The following is a 15,535-nucleotide window of genomic DNA, read 5'->3' as shown; positions in this document are numbered from 1 at the left end:
ATTTCAAAATAGAGAGGTCAAGTGACATACTACCAAGAAAATTTTAGGAATCAGAGAAGCTGATATGAATTGAAAAAGGGTTTATATGAGTGTTTTTTTTTCCTTTCTTAAGAAACATCTTTGATCCTAAAAGTCACTTCTGGCTACATTTCTAGTCTAACTGATGGTTGAGTTATAGCATGCTAACAGGAATGCTTTTTCATTAAACATAATCCTTTTATGAAATTTAACCAAAATCTAAATTTAATTATAAAATACAAAATTGTACAAACTTTTAAAAGCAAAGACATCCTACATAAGTTCATAATTGAAATAATTACAACAACATTGGTATGTCTGAAGCTGATGAGCTCTACCTCCTACAAATGTACCCGATTATTGAGGAAGAAGGAAAATCCTCTATGGTCCTGATAACAAGTAGAATTTTGGTGGGTTGATTTGATGGCTGGATAGTTACTAATTGCATTGCAACAACAACAAAAAAAGCAGAATTTATGGAATTGAAAATCTTTATAAAATAGTCAGTGCTTAAAATGTTAGAACCTGGCTGGTGTGGCTCAGTGGTTGAGCATTAACTTATGAACCAGGAGGTCACAATTCGATTCCCGGTCAGGGCACATGCCCGGGGTTTGGAGCTTGATCCCCAGTAGGGGGCCTGCAGGAGGCAGCCGATAAATGACTCTCATCATGGATGTTTCTGTCTCTCTCTCCCTCTCCCTTCCTCTCTCTGAAGTCAATAAATAAAACATATTTTAAAAAATTTAGAGCAAATCTGTTTGTGTATATGTGTGTTTACATAATTTTAAATTAAAAAGTGTGAATTACACTGTCTTTAATCAAAATTTTCAGTGTTTTTTGATCAAGAAAAATGTACTCTAGATTGGAATGAAGTTCAATATTCTTGAAAGGAAAACTCTAACTGATTTTTATTTATTTGAAATCTACTGCTTATGCAATAAATGTACTATTAATTAGAGCCAAAAATGATTGGTGCCTTTTTATTATCAAGCCCAAACTACTCTCTTTCAAAATTTTAAGTAAATGCCAAGTTTATTCTTTTCCACACTCATTTCATTTTCCATTTTTCTATTTGATGTCTAAGTAATGTAATGCTAATGGTACTAGAGTCTCTGCCTGCTATCTCTCTATCTCTTTTAAGATCACAGCCTGCTTTGAGGGTACCTAAAAATTTATCTTATTGGAAGGCCATTAACGAAGAACAAATTTAAATCCCATTAATGGTCTTGCTCAATTTGTGGCAGATGTTTCAGAATTCATGGCATGCTGCCCTCGGTTAAATGGAAGCTACTATATTTCAACTTCGACTGGAGTTTAGCAGGAACCAGAAAATTGTGTAATGCCTTCATAATTATGAGCCAAGGGGGGACTCTTCAATCATAATATTATTACCAAACTATTCCTACACGCCTTCAGTCTCATCTTATATTGCATACATGCTGTATACTATATTAGAAAAAACATATAAATTAGAAAAACTGATAGATAAGAAATGGAAACTGCTTCAGAGACTATGTGCATGGAGGTGAATACGGAAGGGGGATGTGACTGTTTGGGGAAGGGTAAATTGCATTGAATGGTTTAGAGCTCTCTGGGTAATCAACACTAAGGGTTCTAGAAATATATATATATTTTATTGAATTTCATCCAAATTAAATATTAGTATTGATTATATTTAGATTTTTTTGTTCATGTAGAAACTAAAGTCTTCCACCCCCAAAGTGGCTTTAGAGGTGGGTGGTCAGTTTTCATACCATATACTCTAATGTCTAGAAGTTGCCTGTATTTCTGAAGTCACCTAGAAATGATCTCGGCATCTTTATGTAGCGTTTTTTATGCAGTCATCCTGTTACCTCATCCCAAATGCCAGGAAATAGCCTGACCAGATGCAGATAAAAATATTACACTCTGTTTTAATGCCATTATTTGAATTTCAAAAAAGGGGAAATGATCCTTAATTGTAAATTCAATTGTTATTTGCAGGTGCAAAAGGGAACTTTGGCTGCCTCCTTTAATAACCTGTGCCAAGAGTTCAAAGGTGAATTAAGAGGATAGTAAAATTTAATAAATGCTCGATTTAACTAGGTGTTGCCTGGAGCAGTTTATGAGTCCTTCAGGGAAGGAGCAGTACATTATATTAGCAAAAAGAACTTCTATTAGCTAATCACACCCCATCAGAAAGGTGTAAACCTGTTTTTCTTTTTAAAGATATCACTGCCTAATTTTTTATCTCTTGCCAAGAAAATGATTAAAATTTGTTGTTATTCATGGTCTGGGTTTGGAAGGCTTAAGTGTGTCTGAAACTTGCCTCCTCCATATTTCTACTCAAATAATTTAGCTTCTGCAGAGAGGGATATTTTATTACTGTGGGAAGAAAAATAAAGAAACAGGGATTAAATGGAATATGTATCTTGGTTTCCTATATTAACTGATTTTGAGGTTCTTTCTTTCCTCAGCTGTTGTAACAGGAATAAAAGCAATAAAAAAGTGTGTTTCTATGATTGATTATATGCTGGGATAAATAAATTCTTAAACAGTAGACTTGTTTTCTTAGATTCTTCAGTTTCAGTAGTCTGATATTTTGTTGAAAATGTCTACACATTTAAAAAATCTGATATGAAATGGAAGATAATCTTTTAGATGGAGAACACAAATTTTCTCCTTTGTTAAATAGAATTAGCTTATACTTATTGTGAAATTTTCATGTTACATCTAGATGCAAGTTTTGATTAATATGTAAAGTCTTCCTTTTTTGTTCATTGTGAACTGATTGTCTATACATGCACCTTATATTTTTATCTAAATGCATGCTTTAAGTACAACGATCAGAATAAAATACCAGTATGTGACTGTTTTTGCAGGAGTTTTCTACAGCCAGAGTTTAGCTTCTTGCTATATTTATAAATGTAGCAGAGATGTCAGTTGAAAAGAAGACCATCCTACTTAAAAACAGCAACACGAATTAGGCAAGCTTTAAAAAAAAAAGAATATGTGAGGTTTGAAAAAGTTATATAGTTCTTGGGAAAACTTCAAAATTAAATAGCCAACCCCAGAGTTGAAAGGCCAAAAATCCCTGTATAAAATCCCTGTATATCATGCACACTTGTCATACTAAATTAGGACATACATATATATAATACACACATGCACCCCACACACAGTAGTCAGGTACTGTTAATTTCTATTTGGCCTCTGAAATTTATATTCTATAATCACACATATATCTCAATATTTCATTTCTTTATAATACATAACTAAGAGAGTCATAGGTTCCCATAGACAAGACTACCCAACCAAATTGGCGGTAATGAGTTACGTGACAACTTATTGATCACATATGATTTATTACATGTTATACTAAACACTTTAACTGTATTTTCACATTTACTCCTCATAGCAAATATGTGAGATATGCACTACTGTTGTCTTTATTTTACAGATGAAAAAACTGTGGTTTATAGATAATTTGTCCAAGGTCATAAAGCCAGAAAACAAAAGAGTTGCAGCTATAATTTTTGGTTTACGTAAAATACCATAATTTTCTTCCTGAACACAATGAGTTCTTATAGAGTCTTACATTTTTTCTTTTTTTTTCCTTTTTTTTTTTTTTTAATGAATCTGATGTTTTCTTTTTCTTTTTTTTTTTTCTTTTTTAATATATGTCTTTATTGATTTCAGAGAGAGGAAGGGAGAGGGAGAGAGAGAGAGAGAAACATCAATGATGAGAGAGTCATTATCTGCTGCCTCCTGCACGCCCCCGACTGGGGATCGAGCCCACAACCAGGGCATGTGCCCTGACCGGGAATCGAACCCTGATTGCCTGGATCTTAGGTCGATGCTCAACCGCTGAGCCATGCTCGGCCGGGCAAGAGTCTTACATTTTTTAATATACAGGAACCTAAGTATAATCATTAATTATATATTATAATTAATTAAAAAATTGAGATGTTTTCACTGCAATTTTTTATGATATAAATAAACCTCATATTCTAATCTAATTTCATTCCTAATCAATCCTTCAACTGGTATAAAAATAGAAATAAATATATGTGTTTGCTTTGTAACAATAATGCTAAAATACAAATTCCATACTTAAAGTAAATCCAGCCTAAAGAAGTTGTGAAAATAATATAGAAGCATGATTTTTCTTTTTTTTTTTTTTTTTAAAAATATATCTTTATTGATTTAAGAGAGAGAGAAGGAGAGAATGAGGGAGAGATAGAAACATCAATGATGAGAGAGTCATTGATTGGCTACCTCCTGCACGCCCCCGACTGGGGATCGAACCCGCAACCCGGGCATGTGCCCTGACCGGGAATCGAACCCTGATCGCCTGGATCCTAGGTCGATGCTCAACCGCTGAGCCACACCCGGCCAGGCTAGAAGCATGATTTTTCAATTTAATGATTTCCATTTTTTAATTTCTTACACACATGCAATACACTGGTTAGTTAAATGAGTTAAAAATATTCTATTCCATACAAGAGGGTTTATAAACACACTGTATAAATTAAATGTCTGGTGGTTGGCACTGTTATTCAAAATAATCATCTGGATTTTACCTCAAATACTTAAAATTGTTGACATAGCAACTTTTGATATTATAAGTGAGAAAGCATATAAAAACAATGTACTTGATATAAAATAGAGGAAAGCTTTGGGAGCAGGAGTTAGGAAAAATGAGTGCAAATTGAGAAAAGAAGTGCAGTCCAGACCTCTCTGGGTCAGAGAGAAAAGGTCAGAAAGATAAAGAGAAAAGTCTTAGAAGGTATGTAGAGGATGACTGAAAACAGATGCTGGCAGCAGTCAGGGGAGAGGCAGAGAGAAATGATGATTCTGAAGGTTATTTATCCTTAAAAGATGGAGAAACAGAAATTAAATGGCCTTCTCTAACCAGAGGGAAAGACCGAAAATATTTCTTTTACATTTTTGAACAGAAAAAACATTAAATCAATTCTAATGTGGACCACTAGAATTGTTCTTCACAAAAATGAAACTCATATTAATATCTACTAAACAATGTTGGTGTAGAGCATTTAAAAAGTGAATGCATGTATCAAGGACTGAATAAATGCTAGTTATTATGATTACCTCATTACCATCATAATTATTTCAATACTACTTCAATTGCCATTCCCAGTTTTCTATGAACAGACATTTGGGAAGTAAAGGGATAGGAAAATAGTGAAAGAGTCATGGAGAGATCTTGATTTGAGATATTTGTGATATCAAAGGTCAAAATAGAGTTTTAACTTTTTAAAAAATATATATCTTTATTGATTTCACAGAGGAAGGGAGAGGGAGAGATAGAAACATCAATGATGAGAGAGTCATTGATTGAGCCCACAACCCAGGCATGTGCCCTGACCGGGAATCAAACCCTGATGGCCTGGATCCTAGGTTGACGCTCAACCACTGAGCTATGCGCAGCTGGGCAAGTTTTTACTTTTTTGTTTATACTTTCAATGTAATGTTTTAGAAAAATTATATAACAAAATTCCTTTGATATTATCACAGATAATGTTTTCAAGAGAAAATATTGCAGGATTTTCTCTGATGGGAAGGTTTTTAAAATTTGCACATTTTTAAAACAGAAGACATTAGCTAGGTAAGCAAGAGAATTAAAAGTTGAATTGTCTTTGTTTATAATTAGTTTACTTTTTTGGATTATTTGAAGAAATATTGAAAAATGGGCAACATTGGAGCTCAGACAAAAAGTTTTTAATCTTAAAATCAAGGGCATAGAAGAATTAGATTCATCTTTTAAATAAAAGACCTAAAAATAATCTAAAGTAGTGAAAATTTAGGTGAAGACATTAATAGTAGTTTATTTCAAAATGTCCTATACACTTATTTTCCCATAAGCAAAGGATTATGCAGTTCCTATACAAAGTAAATTGCAGTACTAAAGTGTTGCCTGTTATCATGACAATATTTTAGTTTGTTGTCATGATGAGAAAACTAATATCTTGCATTTGGAAAAGAACACGAATGTTGCTAGCTATGTGCCAAATATGATATTTTAAAATATCTGATTTCATTCTTATCTTAAAATGATTAGAATTATGTCATTATCAAATACACGAAGATATAGAAATAGCATGTATATCCGTTAACTAGTTTAATGCATTTGGAAGAAAATCTGCGTTACTGAAATTTATCATTTAGATTCAGGCTGCAAGGGGTGTTCTGTCAAGTGAAAAATACAAATCAAACGTTATGAAGGCAATGTGTAACCTACCATATTATCTATTGGAGGCTATGTTCTTGATTTTGTATAAGCAAAATATCTTGAATCAGACATGCAGTGTAATCAACAGGTCTCTTAATGTGCCGTGGTTTTCCATAAAGTTCTTCCTTTTGTTTGCACAGCTGCTTTCTAGAGACCTGTATATCACATTTCCCTTACATTATTGTCACTGCTGTTTTAAACCTAGTGACCATTTCCAGGAAGAAAGTTGCTTGCACAAATGTTTGATCTTGAGAGAACTTGATCTACTCTTTCATTATCATTATTAGTTTCAACTTTCGTACAGTCAAGATGTTTGGATGATTCAATAGACACTTAAATTGTGACTTCATTGAAATGGAAGAAATGTTTATGCAAATTTTAGCCCAGAGAATATAGTAGAGCATATTCCAACATGTAGTTTCATTCAATCATTTTGTTAGAAATATTATGCTATGAAGCAATTGGTTTACAGGCTTTGAAGAGATATCTAAAATCTCAATCTCAAAGGTTATATTGGCTCCAAAATAAAATTGATGAATAGGTCAATAATGATATGAATTTAATAGCAAAGTACATGATTGATTTTTAAGCATATACACTTCTAATAAAACACACTGATGTCAATAAACTTTGTATTAGCAACAAGCATCCAATTAGTAAGACACTGTGCTACTTGGTTCTTACCTAGGGAATTTACAGCCTGAATTTTCACATTCATCTTAATATCTCACTTCCCTAGTTGTCTATTACCTCTGCTCATAAGTTACCACCAGGATAAGGTATATGCTTTTAAAAACAACAAGGCGCTTCTGCATCTGCTTCCAACCTCATTTTTCCAAAGGTCATTACCTGTGCCACCTCTTTCAGTGTCTCATGTTACTGCCACAGTGAATTTCTCACTGTCCCTGAATATTTTAGGTTTTTTCATTCTTTTGTACCTTTTCATAAGATGACCTTTCCTTGATTTTCAATAGTGAAATGATCATTCAAAAATCCAATTCTTATGTTACTTTCTCTTTGAAACCTTACTGGACTTCCCATCTGACTAAGATCTTCACACATCTCACAAAACCATGACTATGAGAGTGAAGCATTTCTTATTTGATAACACACATGTTTCTCTTGAGAGTAACAAGGAAAAAACCTCAACTTTTTTTTTTGGTGTGCTTCTATGTTGAATAAATTGATGGTCCTTATAATTAAGCAAATTTATATTATCAGACATCAGATTTTATTTACCTTGGTGTCTGGCATCTTGTGAATTTGTTGTATTAACTTTGTTGGAACTCTTGGTTATGTTCTCACAAACATCACAAGTGACAGTTAAAAGACAGAAATCTAGGATGAAATAATAGTATTGGGTGAGCCAGAGCTAATCTGTCAGGTATAATAAAAATTTCAAGACCAGTGACCTAGAGGAAATATTTCCAATATTTGGGACAAAAGGAAGACATTATAATGTATAAAGAAAACTTACATTCAATGACGAAAAAGATGAACTTACTGAAGCATAGGTAAATAAATTGACCGAGTACTTAACAAGTAGAGAAATACAGGTAGCCAAAATTTAGCTAATGTTTAAATTATACCAGGTGCAGTGCTGGAAAAAGCTGGGCTTGGAGCACAGCTTGGTTTTTTCCCATGTGCACCCAAGCCCAACAGAGGCAGCCACAAACTGTGAATCACTTGTAGTTCAACAGATTGCCAAGGGCCAGGCACAGACAGTGTCTGACATTGGACTGCAATAGAGTCCCTCCCCAGAGGCCTAAAACAAACACAAAAAGTGTCCAGCTTCAAACAACATCAGAGCAGGATCCAATAAACTTCAAAAATAGCATATCCAGCCCAGCTGGGTGTGGCTCAGGGGCTGAGCCTCGACCTGGGATACAGGTGATCAGGGTTCGATTCCCGGTCAGGGCACATGCCCGGGTTGCGGGCTCGATCCCCAGTTGGGGGGCGTGCAGGAGGCAGCTAATCAATGACTCTCTCATCATTGATGTTTCTATCTCTCTCTCTCCCTCTCCTTTCCTCTCTCTGAAACCAATAAAGATATATTAAAAAAAAAAAATAGCATATCCAAAGGGAGATTGCAGTAGGCAATAAACTTTGCTGAGGTGAATTTTGCTTTCTTTTCCTTTCTTTCTCTCTTTCTCTTTTTCTCTCTTTCTTTCTTCTTTCTCTTTCTTTCGTCAGCACCTCACAACAGTTCACATGCCATGGTCAGGGTTGAGCTTCACAGCCAGCCAGCCTGATGGTCAATCCCAAGTAGGAATGGGCCAATAACAATCAAGACTCAATTACAATAGGAGGGCTCACATAACACACACGGAGGTCATTCCTAGAGCACCCAACTCAGGAGATCAAGGAAACTGGGACACTGAGACCCACAGGACACCTACTACATAATGCCACCCCATGAAGACTGGGTGTCATAGCAGATCTATATAATACATATGCAAAGAGGCAGCCAAAGTGAAGAGACAAAGAAACAGTCCCCAAATAAAAGGAAAGGAGAACTCTCCAGAAAAATATCTAAATAAAATGCAGGCAAGCAAATTATCAGATGAGAAGTTCAAAGTAGTGGTTATAAGAATGCTCAAGAAAGTTAGTGATAACTACAAAGAACATAGAAACCATAAAAGAGAACCAGCCAGAAACAAAGAATACCATATATGACATCAAGAATACACTGGAAGGAATAATAAGTAGGTTGGGTGAAGCAGAGGATTGAATCAGCGATTTGAAATAGAAAGTGAGGAGATCCAAATGGTGGTAAATTGAGTGGAAGCTACACTGACACTCTCCCAGGACCAAAAAGGAATTACAACTAAAATATAGAAAAACCATCCTGAATAATCAACTGCAACAGAAGACTAGCTGGGGAGCACCCTCATAACCAAGGAAGAAAAATGGAGACCACATAGAGACTGGTAGGAAGTGGGGAGGCACAAGAGGGCTGGCTGGGTTCCCACAGGCAGCAGCTGAAGGTTGACTAGGAGATCTCAGCTGTGGGGGTTCCCACTGAGAACTATGGGGTCTAAACCCCAAGCTGGGCTCCCCAGACCAGAGCACCAGAACTGAGAAAGGTGCCCACATGACATCTGTTCATTGCAGCATGTACCTATCAGAAGACGAGTGGATAAAAAGTTGTGATACATGTACACAATGGAAAACTACTCGGCCATAAAAAAGAAGGAAATCTTACCAATTTTGAGTGCATGGATTGACCTGGAGAGCATTATGCTAAGTGAAATAAGCCAGTTGTCAAAAGACAAATACCATATGATTTCACTTATATGTGAAACGTAGTGAACATAATAAACTAACAAACAAAATAGAAATGACTCATAGATATAGAAACCATGAAGGAAATTAAGAATGACATAGTAGAAATTTAAAAAACATTGGAAGAAATGAACAGCAGATTAGGGGAAGTTTTGGATTGGATCAGCAAATTGCAACAGAAAGTGATAGAGCCCTTTCCTCTGTGTTAGAACATAGTCCTCTCAGAATTGACTTTTTCACAAAGGAGGAAAGTATCATATAGCCTATAAGATTACCTAGCATGAAAGTAGCTCAGGTTCCTGTTTGTAAGAATAATTGAAATTGCCAGATTTTTAGTTTTTATACATTAGGGTGCATCTACAATAGAAAGAGTTTAGAAAAGGTAGCCTTGAAATATTAATCTGAGAGATATTCTCATGTGTTTATATTTGGGAAAAGATAAGAGCTGAATATCTGAGCTCTACAAGGTAGAAATGTCAGGTACTCATGTCCAAACACCATTTCTGGCTAGAGATGAGCCTCAGATTACAGAGGTTTCTTCTGAAGTCTTCTGTTCACCTGAGCCAGAGCATCTTATGCAGTTGGTTCCTAAAAGAGGGCTATCCTCTTAGTGATCGATCCTCACTTTGAGCTTTGGTGCATTAAGAATTGGCTTCCAAAAATTCTCTAAATCCAAATCTCTTGAACTGAAAAAAAAATGTTAATATAGTAATAATGGTGTTTTAGATAGTGACAGTTTGGCAGGTGGGAGTAAATTTAGTTTAAACAAATCAAACAATTGTATATATTAAAACAAACAATGCTAGATTACTCCAAACTAAAATTTAAAAAAGGAAATTTCATATTCTGAGTATTTACAAGAGTAGAAATTGTTAGAAAATTAATTTATACATAGCAAGATTACTGAGTATTTATAAGTGCTAAGCAAATCTTCACCAATATTGAAGGCACCTTTGTATTGTTTGTTTTTATGTTTGTGTTTCCTGCAGGCCCACATTTTTGATTTCTGCTAAACTGAAGGTATAGAATCATGTCAATATTTTACAAAATCATAGAACATTTATGATGAGAAAAAATTAACAGCAGTAAAATACTATCAATTAAACAACAGATTTTAATAGAATTACACGTTTTTTAAAAAACTTTTTTATTGAATTTACTGGGGTGACATTGGTTAATAAAATTATATAGGTTTCAGATGTATAATTCTATAACACATCATCTGTATATTGTATTGTGTGTTCACCACCCAAAGTCAAGTCTCCTGCCATCACCATTTGTCCCCCCTTTACCCTCTCCTACCTCCCCTTAACCCCACTTTCCCTCTGGTAATCACCATACTATTGGTGGTTACTATTTTATTGTGGTTTTAATTTGCATTTCTCTACTGATTAGTGAGAATGAGAAATTTCACCAGTTTTTTCACTGATCCCTTTTTGCTGACCCAGAGCCAGTCCAGTATACCACATTGCCTTTAGTCATGTTTAGATTTCTTCAATCTGTGACAGTTTGTCTGAGTTTTCTTGTTTTCCATGGTTTTGACACCTTTAAAGAGTACTGGTGACCCTGGCTGGTTTGGCTCAGTTGGTCAGAGCATTGTCCCCTGCACCAATGGGTCACAGTTTTGATTCCTGGTCAGGGCACATACCCAGGTTGCAGGTTCGATTCCAGTTGGGACCAATCGATGTTTCTCTCTCACATGATGACTCTCTCTCTCGTCTCCCTCTCTCTCCTCTCCCTTGCTGTCTCTCTAAATAAATGGAAACATATCATTGAATGAGGGTTTACAAAAAGAGTACTGGTGAAATATTTTGTATAATTTTCCTCATTTGGGGCTTGTATGATGTGTTCTCATAGGATTGGGTTTGTGGATTTGGGGAAGTGCACTAATTATCCTTTTTATATATTATTGGATTTGACTGGCTAAAACTTTGGACATTTTGTGCCTATATGAGGAATATTGGTCTATAATTTTTTAAAATCTAATGGTGTTTTTGTTTGAATTTGCTATCAAGGTGATGCTTGATTCATAGGATGAGTTAGGAAGAAGCTCTTCTATTTTAATTTTCTGTAAGAGTGTGAACAGAATTGGTTTATTTCTTTCTTGAATGTTTGATAGAATGTACCAGTGAAGCCACCAGAGTCTGGTGTTTTCTTTATGGGAAGGTTTTAAACTCAAATTCAAATTATTTAATAGATATAGGGATCCTCAGGATTTCTGATTATTCTTGAGTGAACTTTGGCAATTTGTGTCTTTCAAGAAGTATGTCTTTTTCATTTGGATTGTCTAACATATTGACATAATTATATTCACAGTATTATCTTCTTATTTTTTATACTGGTATATTCTGTGGTAATGTCAACTCTTTCCTTCCTGGTATTTGCAATTTATGTCTTCTTTTTTTCTGACATGTCTGGCTAAATGTTTTTAACTTCATTGACCTCTAGGAACCAGCTTTTTTTATCCTTGCTTTTCTGATTTCTATCTTATTGATTTCTCTTCTAATCTGTATTATTTTATTTCCACTACTTAATTTTGGTTAAATATACTCTCCTTTTTCTAGTTGATTAAAGAGAAGCTAATGTCATTGATTTGAGTGTTTCTTTATTTCTAATATAGTCATTTATTACTACAAATATCTTCCCTTCCTAAATTTTGCTTTGGCAGTATCCTACACATGTTTACACATTTGTTTTCATTTCATTTATTGCATCAGAATTTCTAATTTTCTCTTTGTCTCCTTATTTGAACCATTGGTTATTTAGAAGTATATTATTTAATTTTATACATTTGGTTATTTTTCATAGATTTTTTGTTATTGATTTATAATTTAATTTCATTGACAAATTCAAGAGCCTACTATGTATGATTTGAACCCATTTAAATTTCTTGAGACTTGTGTAGTCTATAACATTTTGGTGAATATTCTATGTATTATTGAAAATAATGTTTTGGAGTGAAGTGTTCCTGAATATCAATTAGGTAAAATTAGTTGATAGTGTTTTTTAAATCTTATATATGCTTACTAATTTTCTGCTGTTCTTATCCATTAGTGGAAAAGTTATTACAATGTCCAATTATGATTTTTCTATTTATTAGAAATATGTTTTGAAAAAGGAAATAGAATGAAGGATCAAAGAACATCTGTGAACTGGAAAGTGAAATGAAAGATACAAAAGAAGCAGACATAGCAAACTTTTCTTCATTTCATTACTAGGCATTTGTATTGCTTTTCTGTAAAATTTTTAATTGCTCATTTTTCTAATAAAATCTTTTTATTGCATTGTTAAAGCTAATTTTTATAGAGTACTTATAGTCATATTTCCTGTTAAATGTTGATGTTTGGGACTATTCTTGATCTTATATAATGACTTAGTAAAGAGTGAATTCACTGAACTTTCTGAGTTATATTATTGATTCTATTAGTTTTCTATATTCTAAATTAGGTTTTCAATAGTTATATTCTTTTTTTCTTTCTTTTTTCCCTTTTTTGTTTATCTTTATTGTTGAAAGTGTTACAGATATCTGTCCTCTTTTTCTCCCCATTAATCTCCTGTTATGTTTTTTCTTTATTTTTTTTTAATGCACCTGCCAAATATTTCTAATTGCTAAATGCTAAATTGTAGCACTGTTAGTGGAATTGCTTGCCTATTACCAATTTATGATGCCACTAGCTCATATTTCAATACCAACTGAATGAGTTCATTTTGCTTTCATTTATTTATTAAAAAATTTTTTTTTAGAAATAGTGTGTGAATATCATAAAATGACTTTGGAGCATCTGTTAAAATTTATTTGTAAGTTATGCACATAAATTGTTTCTTAATAAATCATCATTACATTGTTTGAATAAGATCAAGTTGGTGACAATTGATTATTTCATTATAATAAAAAATTAAATGTTTTATTTTATTTAGAATTTTGCATATGGAATAAGTGATAACATTGGATTATTTCTCTTTTAATTTTGAACTATTTTTGTCATATTTTTATGTCAGAATTATTACAACAGTTTTATAGAAAAGTTTAGAATATTTCTAATTTATCATATTCTAAAAAATTTCCTAAAACAAATATTCCTTCATTGAAAGTTTGAAAAAACTCAACTACAAAAGGAATTTGGGCACAGAGACTATTTGTAAGTTAATTCTTTCATAAGTGCTATTTATTTTCTTCCATAATTATACCTTCATTCAAATGTCTACCACTTCTTGAGTTATCTCTAATATTTATAGGCTTTAGGAAAACATATTCCTTAAAATGGGAATGTCATTTGATAAGTCTATAAGTGGAAACATTTAGAAATGTTATTTTTCTTTGGTTTTTGTCTTAGATAGATTTCTACTGGTTTCAGTGGCTCTGAATTCCTCTATTTATCTCCATATGATAGTAGGATTCCACATTGTGTTCTCCTGGTTTTTCTTTTTTTGTGTTAATTGCATCTGTGTGCCAGAACCTGGTTCATCCTTTAATGTTTCCTCTTACACTGCAATCTTGTGTCAGATGTGTCTTTTCAAAGTAGCATCAAGTTATTCAATTTTAAACTTTTTATTAGAGTAAAGAAACAGAAAAATACACACAGCATCAGTGTTGGAGCTCAATTTTCACAAGGTGAATTTACTCATACAATCATCACCCAGGTCAAGGAACATAACATTATCACCATCCCAGAAGCATAGTGTTCCCTCTTAATGTTTATTTCCTCAAATTTATTATTATTTTGACTACTAACACCATAGTAACTGTGAAGTCATTTTGCACTTTCATAATAAAATTATGAAGTATTTTCTGTGCATATGATTTTTTTCATGCAATATTTTACATGTGAGATTCTTTCATGTAGTAGCATGGTGTTAGATTTTCTGTTAAATTTTATTGTTGTATGGTATTTATTGAATGAATATATCACAATTTATTTATATATATATTCTGCTATTGATTGGCAGTTAATCTAATTTAGAGCTATTAGTAATAATGCTTCAATGGACATTCTAGTACATGTCTTTTGGTGTAAATATTCATACATTGCACGCCTGTTGGAATGTACCAGGAGTGAAATATAAAAGATACATACGTCTGTATGTAATATAATATACTAATTAATCTCCATAATCACCACTCTTGGCTTTGTCAGTTTTAATTTTATTTAGTCACACTCTGATAATGTGCAGTAGTATCTCTCTGTGGCTCAAATATGCACTTCACTGGTTTCCAATGAGGCCGAGCTTTTTTTCATATATGTCCTAGTTTTTGGATAGCCTCATTTCTGAAGTGTCGTTAAAGTGTTTTGCCCATCATTCTAATTGCATTGTTTTTTTTCTTAGTGCCATGCAAAGGTTATCACGTATATGAATCTCTTTTTGGATATATGTATTACAAATATTCTTTCACATTTTTTATTTGCCTTTACTCTTTCTAAATAGTGGTATCTTTTGATAAATGGGAGTCTTTGATTTTAAATTATCAATTTTTAATGGTTATTGTTTTTTATATTTTGTTTATTAAATCTTTTCATACCTCAAGGTCATGGAGTTATTCCAAATTACCATTTAGAAGTTTGTTAGGGTTCCACACAGTGTACAGTGGGCTGTGTTGATCGCTACTCTCTTTAAAGCACTGGTTGTCAAATTACAGCACACAAAATCCAACAATTGCAAATAACTTCAGTGTTTATAACTTATGCAGAAATAGGAAAAACAAAGGAAATCCTTGAGTGAGCAGAAGCTGTGTCTCACCAGCAAGAGTTTGCTCTTGGGTGTCTGCCAGAAGAGAAGGAAGAGAATAAGTTAGGTTATGAGGGCAAGATAGGTTAAAATAATAATATATTAATCTAGATGAGATATGCCTATAGTGTACACTGAAAGTGTGAGATTGGATAGAAAGAGGTAGGTTAAGATATGGAAGAGGTAAAATCAACAGGTCTTCATGTCTAAATGGTTTTGGAGGATTAAACTGTCCAGGATGATTTCAAGGATCCTGAATTAAGTGACTAAGTTCTA

Source organism: Miniopterus schreibersii, assembly GCF_964146895.1.
Source record: "Miniopterus schreibersii genome assembly, chromosome: 5".
Taxonomy (NCBI): domain Eukaryota; kingdom Metazoa; phylum Chordata; class Mammalia; order Chiroptera; family Miniopteridae; genus Miniopterus; species Miniopterus schreibersii.
This window is presented reverse-complemented; position numbering follows the sequence as displayed.